Genomic DNA, 7348 nt, shown 5'->3' on the forward strand with positions numbered 1-7348 from the left:
GAAGTCCATTCACTTATGCTCAGAAGATTGAGTGAAGGGACTTTCTTTGAAAAGGACACTGGAAGATGCACCCTAGTGGGACAGAGAGAAAAGAGCCTGTTAAAGGCTGGAGGGGCTTGGGACATTATACACAAGGTTACATTTCTGATGAGAATGTGGCATACTGTATAAAGGTGGTGTGGTATTAGTTGCCTACTAAGCAATGTTTAGTCAATGTTGGTTTTCGTTTGTTGCAGTAAAAGTCTTACGATGTGAAATCTTGTGTGCGCTTCTTGATTTAGTCACTGGGAAATTCATGGGCTGGATTTTATGAGGTGCCATATTCCCCGCCTCCCCCTCAGGCCCGACTGAAATGTCGGTTATCAGCCCTCCCACCCAAAAGCCAGCTGCCTCACAGCCATTTTAAGCTGGAAGCAGCCTTAATTCTTTCAGGTCGAGGCTTCCAGCCCCATCTGGGAGGAAGTCCCACCCTGGAGAGTTGCCGGCCAATTGACTGGCCAGTAGCTCTGTAGTCCCAGCAGCGCCACAATCATGCGGTGGTCACTGCTGGGACTACAGGCAGTCCCCTAGAAAAAGAGGGGACGGAACCCGGACTTAGAGCTATGTCTCGGGTTTTGGATGGCGCTGGGTGGCAGAACCCAGCCAGGCAGGTGACAGGGGTGGGGGGCAAGGTTTCAGAGGCCTGGAGGAGAGGGTTAAAGTAGGGATATAATCTTGGGGCGGGGTGGGAGGGTGGTGGTGTGCCTCCCATGAACACCAAACACCCCCCTAAATGAGGCCCCCCCCACCCCCCCACCCCCCCACCCCCCCCCCCCCCCACCCGCTCCTTCTTGCCTGACAGCAGCCCGCACAGTGAAAACTGCTGACACATGGTGGGCAGGCTGCCCAAGGCCTTTCCCACCCACCATAATATGGTAGACAGATCAGGGGTGGGTAGGAAGCTCACACACGTTATTTTATGGGCTACCCCACCTTCAAATCTGCTGGCGGGGGTTGGGGGGTGTTGGTTTGGGGTGGTTGTAAAATCCAGCCCCATAACTATTTTTAAAAATTATTGGTCTCGACAGGGACCATAACACTACCTTATATCAAACCCTTTTAACATTTTTAACCCTTCAGTCAGCTCAATCTTCTATACTCAAGACAATACGGCCAAGTTTATGCAACCTGTCCTCACAATGTCACACTCTAAGCCTCAGTATCATTCTGTTGAATCTGCAGTGCACCATTTTCCAAGCCCAATAAAACTGCTCCTAAGATGTAATGTCCAAAACCGATGGTAGTGCTCCAAATGAGGTCTGACCAAGGTCCAAACAACTGAAGTATAACTTCATCCCTTTAGTATTCCACCCTCATACAGGCCAACATTCCATCAGCCATTTTGATTATTTTTTCTACCCTTTTACTGGCTCCAAAAAATCTGTTTATTTGGAGTCCCAAATCTCTTTGCTCCTCCACAGCTCCTCATTACTCACCATTTAGAAAATGCTCTGCATTAACTTTCTTATGTCCAAAGTGGATGGCCTCACACATGCCCACGTTTAACTCTACCTGCCTTAGCTTTTCCCACTCGTTTAATATATCTGCGGACCTTTCTAACTTCCTGCTCACCTCTGCACTACCTACTTCTCCGAACTTCGTGTCATCTACAAACTTGGATATACAACTATCTTAACCCCTTCTTTCCCCAATCCCACCACACAAACCCCTATCCCACAGTGCCATCTGTCATTTGTTCTTACGTTTTGCTTTCACGTAGTGCTGACCCTTGTCATGCTATTAACATATTCTGCTATTTTACCTTTATGCCACTATGCACCTTCTTTAGTCTTCAACACTACCACTAACACTCCCTTTATCTTGTGCCCATGACGTCTGTTCCCACATATCTATGACCTTCTATTTTGATCCAACTGCTCCAACCCCTTTCTTAAACAGTATAAAATGCATCACATTTCTACCTCTCTTTAGCTCTGAAGAAGAATCATATGGACTCGAAACGTTAACTCTGTCTCTCTCTCCACAGATGCTGCCAGACCCACTGAGCTTTTCCAGCATTTTCTGTTTTTATTTCAGATTTCCAGCATCCACGGTATTTTGCTTTTACATTTATTAATCAGCTCTTTTATTCCTTCATGCTCAGCAAATTGAGACCCAAAGCAGATGCCTGGTGAATACTGCTGGTTGCGCCCTGTAAATCTGACTGTACACCCTTTAACCCCACTCTCTGTCCCCTACCTACCCAATTACCAACTCAAATCAAAAAATTGTTATCTCAACTTCCACGCATCCTCATTTTTGCCAATAATATTTTGCGTAGAACCTTACTGAATGCCTTCAGAAAGTCCATATAGATAACATTTCTAGACACTCCTTTGTCGACTTTATTAATCACACCCTTATCTCAAAAAATGCAAGTCAGTCAAACATGACTTACCTTAAGCAAAGCCTTATGGTTCTGTCTGATCACCTCATTATAGCTCAAATGCTCCGTCATTCTGATTCTTCCTGACCACGAGCTTCCCCACAACTGACATTACATGTTCAGGTGTGGAACATGATCAGGAATTAGATCTTGCAGGGGAGAAGGACGGGAAGGAAACTTGGCAGGAAGAGGCGAGAAACAAAGGCACATACACTCTGCGCGTGTGTGTGTAAAAATATTTAGTCATCTCTGCAGATGCCAGTTTCTCTAATGTACAGTATTGCACAATTGTGTATTGACATCTGTTTGTCATCCCTGGATTTTGACTAAAATAGACCTGAAACCCTCGAAATGCGCTAAAGATACAAACCACACATCCCATAACCAAACACTACTGCAATAAAAATAAGCTTTAAATATCTCACTAACTGACAGTAGCAGGAAAGGACATAAACTTGCAAACATTTTAATTATATATTCACTCACACGGTTAATTTTTTTTCAAAAACAGCACAAGCATTGCCACATAGCGCCCCAGCTGTGTCCAACAGTACAATTATCTGAGTTGCACAAGCTATTTCCTTGATTCTTTGCCTGACAGAGTGAATTGTGATCTTGATTTTCAGTTGTACTGTGAAAATACAAATTATTCCTAGCTGAGAGTTTTATCCTCATCAGACAGCAGTGAAAGCCATGTCCAACTGGACATTCATATTAACTTTCACCAGGAGAGACGCAGAGGGGTGGAAACTAGTCGCTGGTCTTAAAGGGGGGAACTTACTGTTCAGACTAACCAACAAAGCACCCAGGAATCCAAGAAATCCAAGGAGCTAAGCTGCTTGACAAAGGTTAAGACAATAAGTATTTTCCTGCCCTAAGGAGAGGAGGGTGGGGGATCTGTGGATAACTGGCCTATCCCTTTAAAGCCACAGACTGCGATCTCCAGCAATGGCCATTCTAGGGAGTCTCTGGCTGTTGAAGAAGTGACAGGTTGCTGCCAGGGACGTCATTTACAGGTCAACAAATGCTTGCAAACAACAGGCTCCATCAGAAACAGCCAACACAAAATAATCTCCATTCTGTCCAGTCCCCCTTCTCCTATCCAGACACAGCACCACTTGGGACAAAGCCACTGGCAGATCCATTCCTGAATGATGTCTTGATTTGGAATTTCCCTGTGCTGGTTAGGGGGCTGGTGTTGTTGTGTGATCCCAAACCAAAGCAAAAAAAATTCATTGGACAGTCTCCAGAAGGTTACTATAATATCCTTTCTCACCCCCACCCTCAACTTCCCCTTCATTGTTTCACCAGCTTGAGACCTGTTCTAGTTCTTTCCTTTCAAAGGGAAGTGAAATTGGCCCTACCCACTCCGGGCCAAGTCTCAGGTAAACCTCTCAGCTCCTCTGAGTGTCTTCAAGCTAGTTTTTGGGGCCTTGTAACTTAACCCACGTCTTAAGGGTTTGGGATTGTATGGGATTCTCAGGCTTTAAGTAAGCATTCTACCTGATTCTCGACCTGTTACCAAAGGTCCTTGTTGCTCATTAACTTCAAGAACATTTCAGGTTCAATGGGAATTGGGGGCGGGGAGGGAAGAAAAAGGTTGATAAAGTCTGGTTCGGAGCCCCACTCACCTGGTTTCAGCGACTTGGAAAGAAAGCGGGTTCCGGAACCGTCCAGGTAGCTTGTGCCACAGGTATGGAGAAGGGTGAAAAGAGAGATTAATCCGGATCAGCAATAACCTCCACCACTGCTCAGAGTTTCTGCTGCCCTGGCCGGCTGCTGTTTAAACATTAAACCCCCCCACCGAGTGATATTGAGGGGTGGGGGAGAGAAGGGGGGAAGCAGGGTGGACTTGTCCCTCTGCCCCTCACACCTGGATTCCGGGGACTGTCTGAGCTCTGTAATGGTAGAGTGTACCTTCGCCGCTGGGGAAAGAGTCCAACTCCGCTAACGTCAGACGTTTGTTCACACTGGTGGGATGGGCTGCAGAGTTTATATTTTAACCCAACTTTCCACCGAAAAGTTGCTTTAACTTTTCTCCGGTCGACAACTTGAGGGCTAGTCTCCCTCTTGTGGCAATTACCTCTGTATTTCATCCCCACTTAAATGTCAGTTCAGGCATGTCTCAATGTTTACCTCTATTTCCTTAAGACTCACATCTTAGGTGCATGTTTGATGCCTCACCTGTGTGTGTGTGTGTTTCCTTACTACTGGGGGGGGGGTTATCTTTTTAGAAAAGGGTTCGAGAAGACATTTCCATACCAGGCAAGCACACGGTTACCTTCATAGATAAAAGCAAAGAACTGCAGATGCTGGAAATCCAAACAAAAACAGAAACAGAAATACCTGGAAAAACTCAGCAGGTCTGGCAGCATTGCCAGACCTGCTGAGTTTTTCCAGGTATTTCTGTTTCTGTTTTTGTTTTGTGACACGGTTACCTTCGCCTAGTTAAGTGCCATGATGAACTATCATTGTCAGCCACACTCAGCTGAGTTCATGCAAGAGCGAGGCCATGATCTGTGGGAACTGGGCTGACCGATCCTTTGTCCCCTTCACCGCCAGTCAGACGGCCTGAAGGCACTGGGGATATGGTTCGGAGGGAGCAGGACATGCGTTAGAAACTGGAAGGAGCGAGTGGCTATGGTGAAAAGAAAACTGGGCATGTGGGAGCGATGCTCCTTCTTCATCGTGGGTAAGAACCTGGTCATCGGGTGTGAGGCACTCTCGCTGTTGCTGTACGTGGCGCAGGTCTGGCCCATTCCACACTCCTGCGTGATGGCGATCACCTGAGCCACCTTTCGCTTTATCTGGCGGTCAGAAAATGGATCGTGTCCGCAGGGACGCAATGTACAAGCCTCTAGATAAAGGGGGAAAAAACATGCCCAACATCGCCCTCATCCTGATGGCCACCTTTGTGTGCGGCTGCATCAAGCTGTGCGTAGATCTTCGGTACGCAAACACCAAGTGTCACTACGTGCTGAGGTTCTACCTGTCCCCGATGTTGCGAAGGATGGTTCTGGCCACGGTGCCGCGGAACGCTCCAAGTACCACCTGTCCCTCGTGGAAAAATTTATGGAGAGAAACACCTTTGACCACAAGTCCATCAGGCAGTGGTCGGCACGTAACGTCTCAAAGGCCCTGAGGGAAAAGGAGAGGGTGGATCCTGTGGGATGGTTCCCCGAGCAGACTGTCAAAGTCATTTGGCAGAATGACTCATCGCCAGAACTTTCCAACAAGCACCAAGATGTAGCTTGGCTGGTGGTGAGAAAGTCCCTCCCCGTCAGATCCTTCCTACACGCCAGGAGTCTCACCCCCCTCTGCACGCTGCCCTCAAGGTGGCTGTGGTGGGGAAGAGACCGTTGTTCACCTCCTTGTGGATTGTGCCTTTGCAAAGAATGTCTGGAGAGAGATGCAGTGATTTTTGTCGAGATTCATCCCGAGCAGTTCTGTGACACAGGACTCTGTGCTCTGCGGGCTGTTCCCGGGGACACACACCGAGATAAACATCAACTGCAACTGGAGGATTGTCAACTTGATGAAAGACACTCTTTGGCCTGCCCAAAACTTGTTGGGCTTCCAGCGCAAAGTGTTGTCCCTGACCAAGTGTTGCAGACTGGCACATTCCGAGGTCCAGGACTACGTGCTGAGGGACGCACTAAAGCTTGGGGCAGCCGCTGCAAAGGTGCAATGGGGAAGGGTCGCTGTCTAAGACCTTTCTGCCACAGTGCACCGAGGGACTGGGAACTGTGTAGACCCCTCGGGCTATATGACTCACATTGAATGTATGCAGTGAATACTACATATATCACAATTGTATTGAAGCACCTCAGAGTGCAACATGATCTATGTCGATAACACCAATACCATTGCACTGTCTGACTGTCTGTAATGACCATATTGAAATGACTGTCATGTCCCTTGATTGTATTGAAACACCTCAGGGTGCAACATGCTCTGTGTGAAAAACTGGAATATGGTTGTACTCTTTGTGGGGGCTATTTTGAAATGTTTTATAATGTTTGTTCAGATATTTTATGAATAAAGTATATTTTTGCCAAACAAAAATGTCTCACTTCAGAGATGCAGTCAGTACCTTCCCCACCACGGCCACTTTGAAGGCAATATGCAGAGGGTGTGAGACTCTGGGCGTGTAGGAAGGATCTGACGGGAAGGGCCTTTCTCACCACCAACCAAGCCACATCTTGGTGCTTGTTTGAAAGTTCTGGCTATGAGGCGTTCTGCCAAATGACTTTGACAGTCTGATTGGGGAACAACTCGACAGGACCCACCATCTCTTTTCCCTACAGGGCCTCTAGGACATTATGTGGAGACCGCTGCCTGTCGGTCAAGGGCATTTTTCTCCATAAACCTTTCACGAGGGACAGGTGGTGCGTGTGGCAGGGCTTTGAGTGTTCCACAGCAACATTGGCAGACACATCCTTCACAACCCCGGGGACAAGTCAAAGCTCAAAATATAGTGACACTTGGTGATTGCGTACTGAGGGTCTACACAACGCTTGATGGAGATTCACACAAAGGTGGCAATCAGGATGAGGGTGATGTTGGGTACGTTTTTCCCCCTTTATCTAGAGGTTTTTGTCCTCCAGGTAAACAGGAAGATGGCGCAGGTGATGGCCGCAGCACAGGAGTGAGGGATGGGCCGCTTCAAGTATAGTAACACCGAGAGCGCCTCACACTCGGTGACCAGGTTCTTACTGTTCAGATCCAATACTCTTGGTATTCACAACATTCCTTGTCAAGCATACAGCCCGAGTGCTTCTACGGTTTCCAGCCCCTCAGTGTACTATGGCTGAGAGGCCTTAGCTTAAGTTGTATTGAAGCACCTCAAAGTGAAACATGCTGCATGGGGAAAAGTTGAATTCCATTGCACTTCCTGTAATATTTAATTTGAAATGTTTTGCC

The 7348-nt window shown here is 47.4% G+C and overlaps 1 protein-coding gene across 2 annotated transcripts in view; it reads right to left on the reverse strand.

The window, feature by feature from the left end:
• mst1rb (macrophage stimulating 1 receptor b) overlaps positions 1-4372 on the reverse strand; it is a 138230-nt gene extending 133858 nt beyond the window's left edge. The window contains exon 1 of one of the 2 annotated variants that reach the window (XM_041190791.1): positions 4343-4372. The gene's annotated coding sequence lies outside the window, so the exon portion shown is untranslated. Of the gene's footprint in view, positions 1-4056 lie in introns of both variants that reach the window. The other variant, XM_041190790.1, reaches the window with a different exon arrangement.
• Between the last annotated feature and the right edge of the window lie 2976 nt (positions 4373-7348).

This window comes from Carcharodon carcharias, chromosome 7 (assembly GCF_017639515.1).
Source record: "Carcharodon carcharias isolate sCarCar2 chromosome 7, sCarCar2.pri, whole genome shotgun sequence".
In the NCBI taxonomy this organism is placed as follows: Eukaryota; Metazoa; Chordata; class Chondrichthyes; order Lamniformes; family Lamnidae; genus Carcharodon; species Carcharodon carcharias.